Source organism: Juglans microcarpa x Juglans regia, chromosome 6D, assembly GCF_004785595.1.
Source record: "Juglans microcarpa x Juglans regia isolate MS1-56 chromosome 6D, Jm3101_v1.0, whole genome shotgun sequence".
In the NCBI taxonomy this organism is placed as follows: Eukaryota; Viridiplantae; Streptophyta; class Magnoliopsida; order Fagales; family Juglandaceae; genus Juglans; species Juglans microcarpa x Juglans regia.
This window is the reverse complement of record NC_054604.1, coordinates 21,612,709-21,626,400: the sequence shown is the minus strand read 5'-3', so window position 1 is coordinate 21,626,400 and position 13,692 is coordinate 21,612,709.

Here is a 13,692-nt window from a genome sequence, read left to right as displayed (position 1 = left end):
TATAAACAAGAAATGATAAAAAAATAAAATAGAAAATTTCTGAGATGGCTCGGCATTTTACAAGGAGGATGCTTCAGCTTTTAAGTACGTATTACTATAAGTTGTTAATTTGGTAAAAAAATATTGTAAAATTTACGTGGTAGTGGTTATATTGTGCCCATATTTTTGATTTCATTTCAAGGTGGTCCAGATAGAAGGTGGTGCAAAACCTATAAACTTGTATGCAATTGATCTCGCACCTCAAATGGTGTAACACCCGCTTTCCTTGGGCTAAGGATATTATGTACTTGCGTAAATAAAGCCGAACAAGAAATTTCATAATTTAGTAAAATAAATATTTATTTCATAAAAAGAATTATTAAATAGACCATATCTTTAAAAAATATTCGAATTCTTCAAATAACTTCAATGGGAAATGTCTGTCATCAATAGTGGTGTAAAAAGTCCGGTTCGATTATATATTAGTCGAAAAATCAGTAAGAAATATATCACAATGTAAACATAATAAAGATATGATTTTTCATAAAAAATTTCCTACTAGAGAAAATTTAAATCATGACTATTCATGCATATACATATGACATGCAGGACTTGTTTTGAATTATCTGACTGATCTGACCAACCAGCACACTTAACCCTTTGTGCAAGATTGTGCACCAGCCCCACATCCTATGGCCACAAAGGAAACTACTGATAGTATTTTAGTATACTATGGTGAATCACGCTTAGCTATGTGGCTTGCACAGCCACCCATAAATCGCATTGGTACCACACATCTGAATAGTGATCTTATTAAACTGATCTTATCTTATAGTTGATCATAAGAAACTTGCATATCTTATGCAATGTGAAATGCATGGTGTTAACGTCATGTTTTGCACACCTTCGGGATAGGCTCTGGCAACTCAGATCTTTCGAAATGGGCCTGCAAAAAATGAAGGAAAGTGAAACTAGGAGAGGCAGCCATGGGGCCAGGGAACCTCCAATGCAAAATTTAGTGAGTATTTTTGAAAGTTTGTAAATGAGTAAAGGAGTCTAGGGATCAAAGAGATATTCTCGTACTTGTGATCTGCTACTTATATTGTAAGTCTGGGGGGACAGATCGTGTTTGCCCCATGGAGTCTGCTTTCTTTGTATTGTTCCCTATGTTAGGGTCCCTTAATGCGGTGTGTTCTCCTATATTCTTCTCCCAGACAATATCTTTGATGGTGCGTTGATGTATTTCATGTCAAAAGATTAAGGGTTCCCCGCACATTACGCCTACTATACAAGTGGACACTTGAGAGCTGGACACTACTCGAAGGGCCTTCAGATCGACAAGTCTCATCCCTTGCAACACCCTTCTTCATGTAGGTTGCGCTTAGAGAACCTTTCCCATGGGCCGGGTTGAATACTGTTAGACCTGGGCTAGGCCTTTGGTCTTGATTTTCTCAACTTTCATTCGCATGCTTGTTGGGTTTAGTGGGGGGGAAATCCTCTTACAGTTACACCACTAATTCTTACAAAACGAGTACGGTGGAAATTTTATCACTATTCGAATCTGCCTTGCCTTTGAAGCCACGATCTTTTTGTTGATGTGTGCATGGCCCCGAGATCCAGAGAGACTTCTGTCGTTTGGTAATCCTGGAAATGGTTCCCCATCATTCTTGATTGGCTTGCCTTTTGATGATTCCGATGATGTATTTTCAAGCTCATTAATGTGAGGGTGTCAGGTGGCTTTTCGCGTTCGTGTTGATTCATAGATTATGCTTCCAGAATTCAAAGCGGCTTGTACTTCTCCCTTCTACCAGTAGTTGTGGGAAACCAATCATCACATTTTCTCTATATAAAATTGGAGATGGGGGTTTTGTTTCCGTCATTAAGCTATAGCCCTCTTGCCGTTTTAGTTTTTCAATTTTTCTTTCCTCTGCCCAACTATGTTTTTGTCTTTCACTATCTCATACACTGACGGTGATAGCCTCTGAAAAATCTGCCTAACCCAACATCTCTGGTAGTGGTGACACTAATGATGGGCCAGTGTTTGGGGCCACTTGTTGGCTTTCAACTATTATTGCACCAATGCTAGCTTCCCTGACCCTTACTTACCAGGTATCGGAGTCAATGTTTTTCGAGATTCCTGGTCCCAACGAAGGTGTCGTTGATCCAGAGGGTCATTCCACACGAGTGGCCCTATTTTCTTTCATGTTTTCGTGGGGCCTGAGGCTGCCTTTTCCCCACCTTGTTCGCGACCTTCTTGACCACCTGAATCTAATCCCCTCCCAATTGCACCCGAATGCTTAGAAGCTTTTGATTTGCTGCAGCATTATCTAGCGACGCACTCTGTTGGAAGCATATCTTGATGCTGCGGAACTTACCAGTTGTGAGTTCCTCCTTACTCATAAGGTGCTACGGCAAAAGGGGAATGTCTGGAGTTTTAGGCCCACACATGCCCTGGTTAACCTGGAGTTAAGATACCGCAAGGTGAAGGATTGGCCCCCAATTTCTTCTTCCTGGTGGGCCAAGTGAGTCACCGTGAGTTTCCGATCCGGACGGGCTGGGGCAGGGTTCCGGAGGACAAGTCTGTGCATCCGTCGACTACTCCCTACAAGGTGCAGTGCATTGCGGCTATTCGTGAATGGGTGCAAAAGAATCCCAATGTCGTCTTCTTTGAGGTCTTTCTTTCCGAGGAGAGCTTAAGAAGTTTTTTGCCTCCCCTCCTCACCTCCCTTCTGACCCTCGGGCTATTCTTGCTCGGAAGCATTCCTCGAGCCCTTCCCCGTCGAGTAAGGGGAAGAAACCTCGCCTGGAAGGCCCCCGAGTTGACAGCAGGCCCTCTCTTGGAGCTTTGAATCCTCCACTACGTGAGTCCGCTACCCTAGAGGTCAGCTGCCCTTTGGCCTCAACGACTTTAACAAAGGTGTTGGCGAGGGGACCGGCCGATGATCCCCCTATGACATCACTACCGGCTGCTACTACTGAGGTGTCTGTGGACGAGGTTGAGATGGGCGTCCTAATCCAAGACCTCTTTGTGGCCATGATTCTTGGGCAAGCCGACGAGGAGTAATGCTCTTATTCATGGATTTCTCCACCCTCTTCGTCTCACTCTACCGACGGCAGCCAATCCTTCGTGGACAAGGCTACTAATGAAAGAGAGACGGCCGCTACCTCCAGCAACCGTGCAGAGGTGGAGGACCACGCGGGAGGCAGATCTCTTTTGGATGTTGTAGTTCGTGCGGGTTCAACGATTCAGGTTGCTGACTCGCTTATCCAGGCAAAGCACCCAGAAGGGGGGTGATTCCCCATTGGATGTTATAATCGGTGAGGATTAGGGGGTTCACACCAGGAGCCGTCCCTCCAATTAGAGTGCCTAATAGGGGGTGATCCCCTTTTGAATGTTGTAATCGACTCCGGTTCTGAAGGTTTGTGTGAAGATCAAACCGCTCCTCCTGAGGTGGCCGCGCAATCGTCTGAAGTTGAGGGCTCAGTGGAAGTCATTTTTCCTTTATCCCAGCTGTTAAAGGGAGGAAGCCGTGAGGAGGCCATCAGTCAGGTTGCCAAGTGCTTGTCCGGCTACTTCCACGAGGTTTGGCCATTTCTTTCAATCTTTTTTCTTCTAGCTTTCTAGTCTCCCCTTACTGATGGTTGTACGTCGGCCCTTCCTTGTTGTCAGGATACCTTCAACTGGCGGCTTTTATTGTGGACAGCCAAGAGGCCTCCCTTCACTATGCTTGCCGTGAAAGGGAGGAGAGGGAGCTATTGGAGCGCGAGCTGGAGAGGATGCGGCTTGACCTGGCCGATGAGCGCAGGAGTGTGAGGAAACTAGAGCGCCACTAGAAGAAGCTCAAGAGGAAGGAGAAGGGAGAGAAGGAAGAGAAGGAGCGATTGGAAAGGCTTAACCAAGGTCTTCAAGCCAATTTATCCCAGACACAGGATGTCAACCTTCACTTGGATAGGCTCTTGAAGTTGTTCCCAGGAGTTTGTGATGAAGTGTGGGGATACGGGCTTGTCGAGGGTTGTAGTTCGATGTAGGACTATCTCTTGGGGAGTCCGGAGCTACGTTCGAGGTCCTTCACGAAGTATCTGCAGCGCCTTAATCTTACCAACATTCCCGCCAACACTACGACCATCAGATTTGGCCACAACTTGGGGAGGAAAGATATGCCCAATGCCCGATGCTTTCCAGGTCCGATTGGTTCTGCCCCAACCGCTGCAGAGTTGGGTGATCCTGCTCCTGAGACTGGTACTCTCAGTGCTGAGACTTGACGATTCCATGCCTTAGTTTCCCAGAGCTCTGTGGCTCCATTATTTTGTTCTTCCTTTTCTTTTGGCGGAATGTATGTACCTACATTTTGTTGCCCGGGGACTAATGTACATAAAATTAGTTAATGAAAATACCTTGTTCTTTCATCGTATCAGCGTGTTCGTTACATCTTTTCTTCGAGCATTCTCCATTTTTGTGTTTTTGTGACCAGCATGGGGGAATTTTGGCATGGGAGTCTGCGGGATTCCTACCCACTCCACTAGCCGACCGTTTGTCCGTCTGTGCTGTGCTCGTTTACTTTTGCTGGATAGTCACCCTCCTGAGATTTCCTTGAGAATTTTCTCGCTAATGCCTTCCCAACTTTCCGGCGTATCTGCTAGTTTTAGTCGTTTACCGTTGCATTAATTATTTTGTTGGTTGTGCTCGATTGTGTCTTTTTTCGACACTCCATTCTTTCTTCCCATGTGGTCAACCTGGGGAGCTAGTCACAAGGTTTGCGGCCCACCTTGCCAGTACCTGACGACGCTACTAGCTAGTGGCTTCACCGGCCTCTGTCACATGGGGCCTCGACGACTTGTGTTGGTTGTCTTTATTTCTCTTTTCTTTTCCCTGTCACATTTTACCTTGCCTGGCTCTTTTACTTTCCCACTTTATCCTCCCTCTATCATGCAATCTTCTAACAGGACTGATCCCACAACCCGTCGCAGGGAGACAAAGACGGCCTCTAGCTTAACTCTTCATCCACAGCGACATGGGCTATCAGGTAGTTTAGAATTATGCACGTCTTCCTTCATTCATTACTCTGATCCATCCTGTTCGTTAAGTAAAGATGTTATCACTACTCTTTTGGGAATAGTGGTTAATGTTGCAAACCTGGGTCTTTTGGCCTGTATTGCGCTATGCTTATTGTTTTCCACACCGTTGATGTTCATACCTTTTGCTCCAATGTTTAGGCGGTTTATAGACTTCGCCCACTTATGCTTGTTGACCCTGTGTAACTTTTCATGTGATGTCTTTTCCTCTTTAGAGATACATGTTTACGTCGAGTAGTTAAGAGACTGGGCCCACACTCCACTGGGGAGAGGTTAGGATGCCTCAAGCTACCTGCCCCTTTTTAGTTCCCCAAGGAGGTAACTTTTTTGAATGGGATAAGCATTCTGGTAGCCGTGAGATTGATCCCGCTCTCCACTACGGGAGGATTAACGCAACCTTTAGGCCAACATTTCCCTATAGTAAGCTGCAGGGATGTAAGTCATTCAGGCAGTCTGTTACTAAACCCGCTCCTGCTCATTGACATCATAGGGAAATGTAACATTTTGGACTAGCCTAGTGCTGGACACACTCTTCGTTCACAAAGGAGGTTGGGGTAAGTATTTAGGCCGCCCCAAAAGCTAAACTTGCTTTTCTCAGCGGGAGAGAAAAGGCAACCCTCAGGCCTACCTTTCCCTATGGTATCCCGTAGTGAGGTAAGTTGTTTGGACAATTTATTACTAAACCTATTCCCGCCTGTTGACGCTTACATGGAAGGTAAAAATTTTTATTTTGGGTAGCTGAGGACTAACCTGCACTCCATCACGAGAGGGATAAGGCAACCTATAGGCCTACATTCTCTATGGTATCTCGCGAGGAGATAAGTTCTGACAGCAATATAATTGGTCTGCTCTTATCCTCGATAGGAGTCAGGCTAAACTGTTCCGGTCGCCGAGGGGGCATGACCCGCTCTCCATCACAGGAGGGGTAGGACAGCCTTCGACCTAGTTCTCCCCTTTGGTTCCGCGGGAGATATGTTGTTCTGGCAATTTGAGACTAGACCCGCACCTGCTCGTTGATATCGCAAGAAAGTTAAGTGTTGGGTTAGTCTAATGCTGATCCCACTCTTCGTTGTAGGGGAGGACGGGGTAATTCATTTGGAGAATAGGGAGGCTGATCTCGCTCTCCACTACGGGAGGAATTAAGCAACCTTTAGGCCTACTTTTCCCTATGGTACCTCGCAGGAAGGTATGTTGTTCGGACAGTTTTTTACTAGAACCACACACATCTGTTGACACTCACAAAGAAGGTAAGCATTCGTCTTGGGGTCGCCCAAGGGCTGACCCGCACTCCATCGTGGGAGGGATAAGGCAAATTTTAAGCCTACATTTCCCTATGGTATCCCTCGATGAGATAAACATTATGCCGCTGGTGACTTTGTCGTTGTAGATTTTGTTAGTCGCAAATTGTCTCATTGGAACTTTGTTGATGCTATAAAAGTTTGAAGTAGGCATTTTGCATTGTCCTAAAAAATCACATTTTTCATTAACTATCAAAAAATTACATGTTAGAGAAAAAGATACTACAAGACAATAGAAAAAAAAGTTTTTGGCCAAGGAGGTTGTCGTTCATTCTTCCTTCTAAGGCCGTGCACCCTTTGACTCTCCCTTGAGCCCAACAAGGTGAGTCGTAGACAAAGACCTGCCAGGGCTTTCAAGTGGTGCGCGACCTTATTCTTTCCTGGTAGTGCCATCCGAGGTGAGCCCTCCATCACTCTGCTTTAGCTCTTGGACGTAGAATTCCCTTGCCAAGACCTATTCGCCTCAGACTTCTCCCACTTCTTAGGGAGTTGGAAACTTCATCTTGAGGTGATAAGTCGATGTGACGGCCCACAAGTAGTTGAGGGTGGGCCTCCCAATGATAGCATTGTATGATAATGGGGTCCTCACCACCAAGTAGACCATGACAGGAGATGTGTGAGGGCTACTGCCGACGGGGACCGATAACATGGTGATTCCCATAGGCTAAACCATGCTTACAGGGAAGCCCTTCAATGGCATGGGGGCCGGTTGTAGCCAAGCAGTATCTATTCTCATTCTGGTGGAGGCTCCCCAGAACAAGATATCCGCAGAACTCCCATTCTCAATGAGGATTCTGCGAGTGGTGAAGTTGGCAACGAGCATAGTGACCACCAATGCATCGTCGTGGGGGTATAGGACACCCTCCTCGTCGACCTTCGTGAAGGAGATGACAGGGGCAAGGCCACCTCGTGGTACCGAGCTAGCCTGGTGTGTGCTTTTCTGCTCGAGGTAGAAACACCCCTACCCGCAAATCCTCCTGCTATAGGTTGGATTTCCCCAAGTGGAGGACCTTCTCATGGCAGAGAATAAGGAAGAAATTGACGTGGTTGCCATAATGGTGGTTGGTGTTGGGGGTTGTCTTCCCTCCTGTACCAGTTGCCTCGATCCTTGTTTCTTTCTCTTGACCTTCCCTTTCTTTCTTGCTCCAGTCTCAAGACTGGGGGATGGTGTTACCTCTCATACTCTGCATATTCCCTCCTCTCTTACTGGGAGAAGTAGTCCTCGATATTATGCGAGGTAGACATGTGGTACTTACAGTAGCGGCATAATATACCCCGATCATCCTCTCTTTGGGTGGCAGATGTGTCAACCTCGTGGATGGTGAATGTGGGCCGGTCGTACTAAAATCCTAGCCCCCTTATTGGGACTTCCTCCCGCCTCTTTTCTTGGGGGCTCTTCTCCGGTTTCTCGTGGGGCTTAGCTTTAGCCAAGACCTTTGTCCTTTTCTCCGCCCACTCCAACTACTTTGTTCTCGACTTCATCAATGCTCGAGGAGTGTTTTCTGTGTTGATGAAGTTGTCGACCTAGTCCATGAACTCTCGCAACATCACAAGAGTCCTCCTTGCTAGCTCTGCCATAAACCAGGATCATGGCCAAACTCCTCCCAAAAGTACCACCAAGGTTATATTCTCGTCTTTGTCGTCAGCGAACATGCGCTCATTGTTGAACCGGGATAGAGAGGACTTTAGACTTTCGTCCTCTGCTTGTTTGATGGTGAGGAGATACGCTGTCGAACGCCACCTCCTTTGACTGGACATGAACTAAGCCAAGAACAGTTTGGCCAGCTAGCCAAAACTGTCCACCGATCCAAGTGCCAGTGACCCAAACTATATGAGTGCTGACCCTTTCAAGGTTAGTGGAAACACTTTGCACACTACTTCGCCTAGTAAGCCATGCAGCGTCATGCGAGCCCTGAATGTTTCCAGATGCTCAAGAGGGTCTCTTCCTCCGTCATATATCTCCATAGTTGGGATCCTGAACTTTGGCGGTAAGAGCACTGCCATCACCTCCTGTAGGGTAGGCCAGTGCTTGTGAGCAACTAGTCCACTGTTGACGATGTACCCACCTTCTTGCTATCTCTTCACATTTTCCTTTAAGGTTTTAGAGTTTGTCATGTATATTTTTCTGCTCCTCTTCCTGATTCGGCCCAGCTTGCGTGTTTTGGGACCTAGTATGTTCACTATCGCTGGACTCTACTCCGTCGTTGCACTCCTACCGAGGTTTTTTGAGTTCCTCATTTTCCTTACGAAGGGTCTGCAGTTCGTCAGTTAACTTTGTCACCCATTTTTCCATGTTCTTCAACCTCGCTTCCATGACGTCTCCCATTCTCTTCTGAGTTGTCCGGAACGGATTGTTGCAGGCATGAGAAAGACATGCAAGATCTATAACGATCCCACAGACTGGCAGGGTGAAACCCTCGCCCCCTTGAGGAGAAGCCCTTCGGCTGCGTACGGCCACCACCACGGTGGCCTTTGAGGCTCGCTGTCCCTGTTTGTTATCCATAGAAAGCAATGGTAGGGTTAGAATCATGGAGATTGGTCCGAATTTCATACCCTTGAAGTAGAGGAATGATCTCGGTGTACGACGGCATGGGGGTTTGAGCATCGAGGTGGTGAACGACTCATAGGGCGCTGAGGCTGCTCAACAAAGAGAAGACTTTCATCTTATCGGCAACTTGTTTTTCGATTGAGGCCAAGTCATCGCAAAATGAAGTTTTGAGCCACAAGCCAAGGTATGTAAGGGGGCTCGGCGAGATGGTTATTCCCGAGTCATCTAGACAATCAACTGATGCCCGAATAACAAAATTAACTGAACGTGCAGAAAAGCATGAGAAAGATGCTGCATACTATAAGAATCTGTTCCATGAGCTATGAGGAATGTCATGGTACTAATGGAGAGACAAGCCGAGTACGACAAGTTTATGGAGTCAATGTTGTCAGAGCAGCAAACCCAAGGAGAGTCTCATAGAGAGACCTGGGGACCTACATAGGAAGTTACTTATTTTGGAGGATAAATACTTTTTTGTGAATTTTGAGAATATTTTGGAGGATGTCACAAGATGTAAGTCGCTTTTGCCACCAACTAGTCACATGGAAGTTGTTGGTCATCAATCTACGGTCAAAATGCTACAGCAAGCTATATACATTAGTTCTTGAAGTCTGTACTGAATGCAACTTGTACCACAAAGTATAAGAAAGATGGGGGAGAAGATGATTCAAGGAGTGCTTCGAGAGGAAACTGGTGGCAAGTATCTAATTTGAACTCTGGAGAAATTTCGGCTACTGGCAACATGTTTGGGCTTTGTCGAATAATTTATCATCACACCCTTGTAGTTGCAAGCAGTTTTCGACACTGTAAGTGTTCTTCTAGACAAGATATTGAAGATCATCCTTTTGACCGCATGGCTAAAGCCTAAAGGTGAAGAAGAGGAAGGAACTTTATGATTGTCAATGGTATTTACTCAAGGTCTTCGGTAGAGGCTCTTGGAATATTCTTATCTGGAAGGGAAGCAGTTGCTGCCATGTTTTGGGTTCATATATTTGTTGTCTTGACTTTTCACAATGTATGGGTCTTGGATTCTTCTCTGCCTCAATGTACTCTTCAAAACTTTTTGCAAGTTGTGGCCATGCCATTTTGGCAATAGCTAATATGGTTTTAAGCCCCTTTGCATGGTAATATTTTGGAGCACCAATGCTTAGAAGAGCTGTCAAGAAGGCGCTTAAAACATTCTCTCATGTTTTTTTACCCTGCTCTAGTAATTTGTCATTTCTGTTTATTTGAAGTAATGAATTTCACCTAGTTTGTTTGTCATATCTGTTGAGAATATGTTTCTTTTTTCTAATCGAATGTGGTACATTTCTCTACTCTGCATTTGAAGTCTTTATGAACTTGTATTCGGGCAGGTTAGAGTTGCTGATTTTGAAAGAGATTGAGATTCTTCTTATTCTTGGTGGGATTGTAATAGGATCAAAAGACTTGCTGAAAATTACAAATCAAAGTAAATCCCATTTAAAAAAAAAAGATCCCACAGACTGCACTACTGTTAACATCGTGTTTCGCATACCTATGGGCTAGGCTCCAGCAACTCAGGTCTTCTGAAATGGACCTGCAAAAGATAAAGGAGAATGCAACTAAGAGAGGGTGGCCTTGGAGCCGGAGAATCTCCGATGCCAAAGTTAGTGAGCATTCTTAGAAGTTTGTAAATAAGTAAAGGAGTCTATGGATCAGAGAGATATTCTCGTACCTGGGATCTGCTATTTGTACTGTAAGTCTGGGGAGACAGATTGTGTCTGCCCCCATGGAGTCCGCGTTCTTTGTATTGTTCCATGTGCCAGGTTCCTTTAATGCAGCGTGACTTTACTACGGCATCATTAATGTGGAGTGTAGCCCAGGTAGCAATGCCATTAATGTGACATGGTTCTCCGATTTCCTTCTCCCAGAGAGTATCCTTGGTGGTCCATTGAGGAATTTCCTGTCATAAGATTAAGGGTTCCCCGCACATTACGCCTACTACATGGGCGGGCACTTGAGAGCTAGAGACTACTCGAGGGGCTTTCAGATCGACGAGTCGCATCCCCTGCAGCACCCTTCCTCCTGTAGGTTGCACTTAGAGAACCTTTCCCATGGGCCGGGTTGAAGATTGTTAGTCCAGGGCTGGGCCTTTGGTCTTGATTTCCTCAACTTTCATTCACAGGCTCGCTAGGTTTGGTGGGGGGAGAATTCCTTTACACATGGCGTACATAATAAGATAAATAACTATAAAATGTAGAATTTGAGCATGATGCGGAATTAACATGATCATGTGATAAATGACACGCTTGCATAAGATAAATTAATGACATGCTTGCATAAAGTGTTCAAAATAAATTAAACTCTTTATCATTTATTACTAAAGTCTAGTTATAAAAATTAATATTTAATAATATAGATTAGAAAGTAACTTATAACCGGTGTCTCCTACAAGAGCTTATTATTGGAGACCAATGATTAAATGCTATGTAAGGGGTTGATGAAGACACTGGCCTATTAGCGCTATAGGGGATCTTTGTGCATACCCCCATCCCCACTCCCCTCTCTATGCTCTCTCTCTCTCTCCCAAACCTTTCATCTACATAAATCCCTCTCTCTCTCTCTCTCTCTCTCTCCTTCCATCTCTCTCCTTCCCTCTCATTCACAAAAATCATATCCGAAATATGAAAGTTAAATGGTCTACTCTCACAGTCTAAGATCAAAATTGAAATCCTTAGCCAACATCACATTTTCGTCCATGATTAACTCAAAATCACACTCTCCAGCCTGCACTTTTCCATTCTATGAGACTTGACCTTGCTCTTCAATCTCTGAATCTACATTTTGTAAAATTGGAGTTCCTCCATCACCTTGGTTAACTCCACTAATATTTTCCTTGGCCAAAACACATTATACCCCAAACTCTGAAGCTCCTCCAAAGTAATAAAGAGAGTTTTCCATTTTCTTCAATTCTTAAACAAATAAATTTGTTTAAAAAGTTTGACCCCATGGTCTTCTTTGGTCTGCTATGTAAAACCAGAAGAATCAATGATGCTTTAATTTAACTCAAAAGTTAAGCCCCTAGCATTTTAGGTGGTTACAAACTGCGAGAGTTTTTAATGCTAATCGATGTTGGAGTTGCGGAAGTCCATAGCTGCAGCTACTGTTTCAGTTGTGGAAGTTGCTGCTACAGTTTGTGTTTGCATTGGCTGATGTTGCTACTGACTGGATATTTGTGACTTAATTTTAATTGGAAAAGTCTTCGAGTATGGATTTCTTCGACTGTTTCATCAAATGCTCAATCCCACTCGGGCATCAGACTTTTCCTTGCCACTTCATACTAACTCCGAAGCTGAAGAAAGTGAGGACTGTGAGGGATGCCTTTCAGAATTCACAAAATGGGTATCAGTGGTAAACGTGGAGACAAAACAGATTCAGAAGTTTCTTCCATTTGACAAACTTGAATTTGTTGCAGAGGACTCGGTGTTGGCCCCCAAAGAGCAACGATTCGTACCACCTTTCGCCATGATTATGCAACTCTGAGGGCGAAGTTTGGCTTTATAATCAACTGTTCCTGATCATGGGAAAATTGTAAAAATGCTATAATAATTAGTTGGATCACTAGCGAGTGTATGTTTGAGAGAGAGAGAGATGATTACTGCAAGAAAAAAAAGAAGAATAAACTGGTAATGTTCCAAAGACGAAGGAGTTTGAGTCGGCCATGGGCTGAAAACTGGTGATTACAGAGAAAAAAAGAGGGAATGAGAGAGTGAGAGAGAGGGATTTTTGCAAATGGAAGGTTCGGAAGAGAGAGAGAGAGAGAGAGAACAAAGAGAGCGAGGGTAGGGGAATGCACAAAGGATTCCCTGTAGCGTTGAGAGGCCATAGTCTTCATCAACTCCTTACGTGGCATGTTTCTATTGGTCTCTGATAATAAGCCCTTATAGGAGACACCAGCCCGAAGCATTTCTCTATAGATTAATCCCATAAATATTTTTTCTAAAACATAAGTTTCTAGACTAAAAATTATATACACCAAATAGACTCGATTTATGCAAACCGAACGTAGAAGAATGGAATCTCTGTCGTGAACAAAGTTGTGCTATCTCTTAGATTTCGGTCTTTAGAGATTTACCGTCTAGACTAGATCATGTCAATCACAAAAGTATACTGGAAAACTACTAACGTTTGTAATTGGTTTATTTTTTTAAGCCAACTTTATATGTCCTCCTTTAATGAATGGAATGAGATCCACTGTTAAAAAAAAAATACAAGTTGAACGTAAAATAAGCCCAGCCCAACTCAAAAAAAAAAAAAAAAATAGTCTGCTATGGCTTACATGGAAACATAATTCTCTTTGAAAGTCCATCCTACTGAACGAGTATTAGGTTTACGGCAGAATTGCAGCTGTAATGGTCTAGTTCGGTTTGGCTTTGGACATATTTAAGAATTGAATCTATATATATATCAGTTTTGACATTTGAAAATTTGATACTGCACCGGTTACACTTCTAATCCGCTACTTCTGATTTTACAAGTTATGATTCAGTTTTTCCATTATTATATATAGTATATATAATATGCTATATATATTATAGTATATTATAATATATATTATAATTGTATTATAAACTATAGTAATATATTATAATATATAGTGATATTGTATTAGTATAACTACTAATATTATAGACCATAGTTATAATATATAGTTATTTAAATAACATTTTAAAATTTAATGTTATTTTAATTAGTAATTTAGTATATAATACAAGATTATTTTATATATAATTATAGAATTATTTTATGTATAGAATTATTTTATATAATATA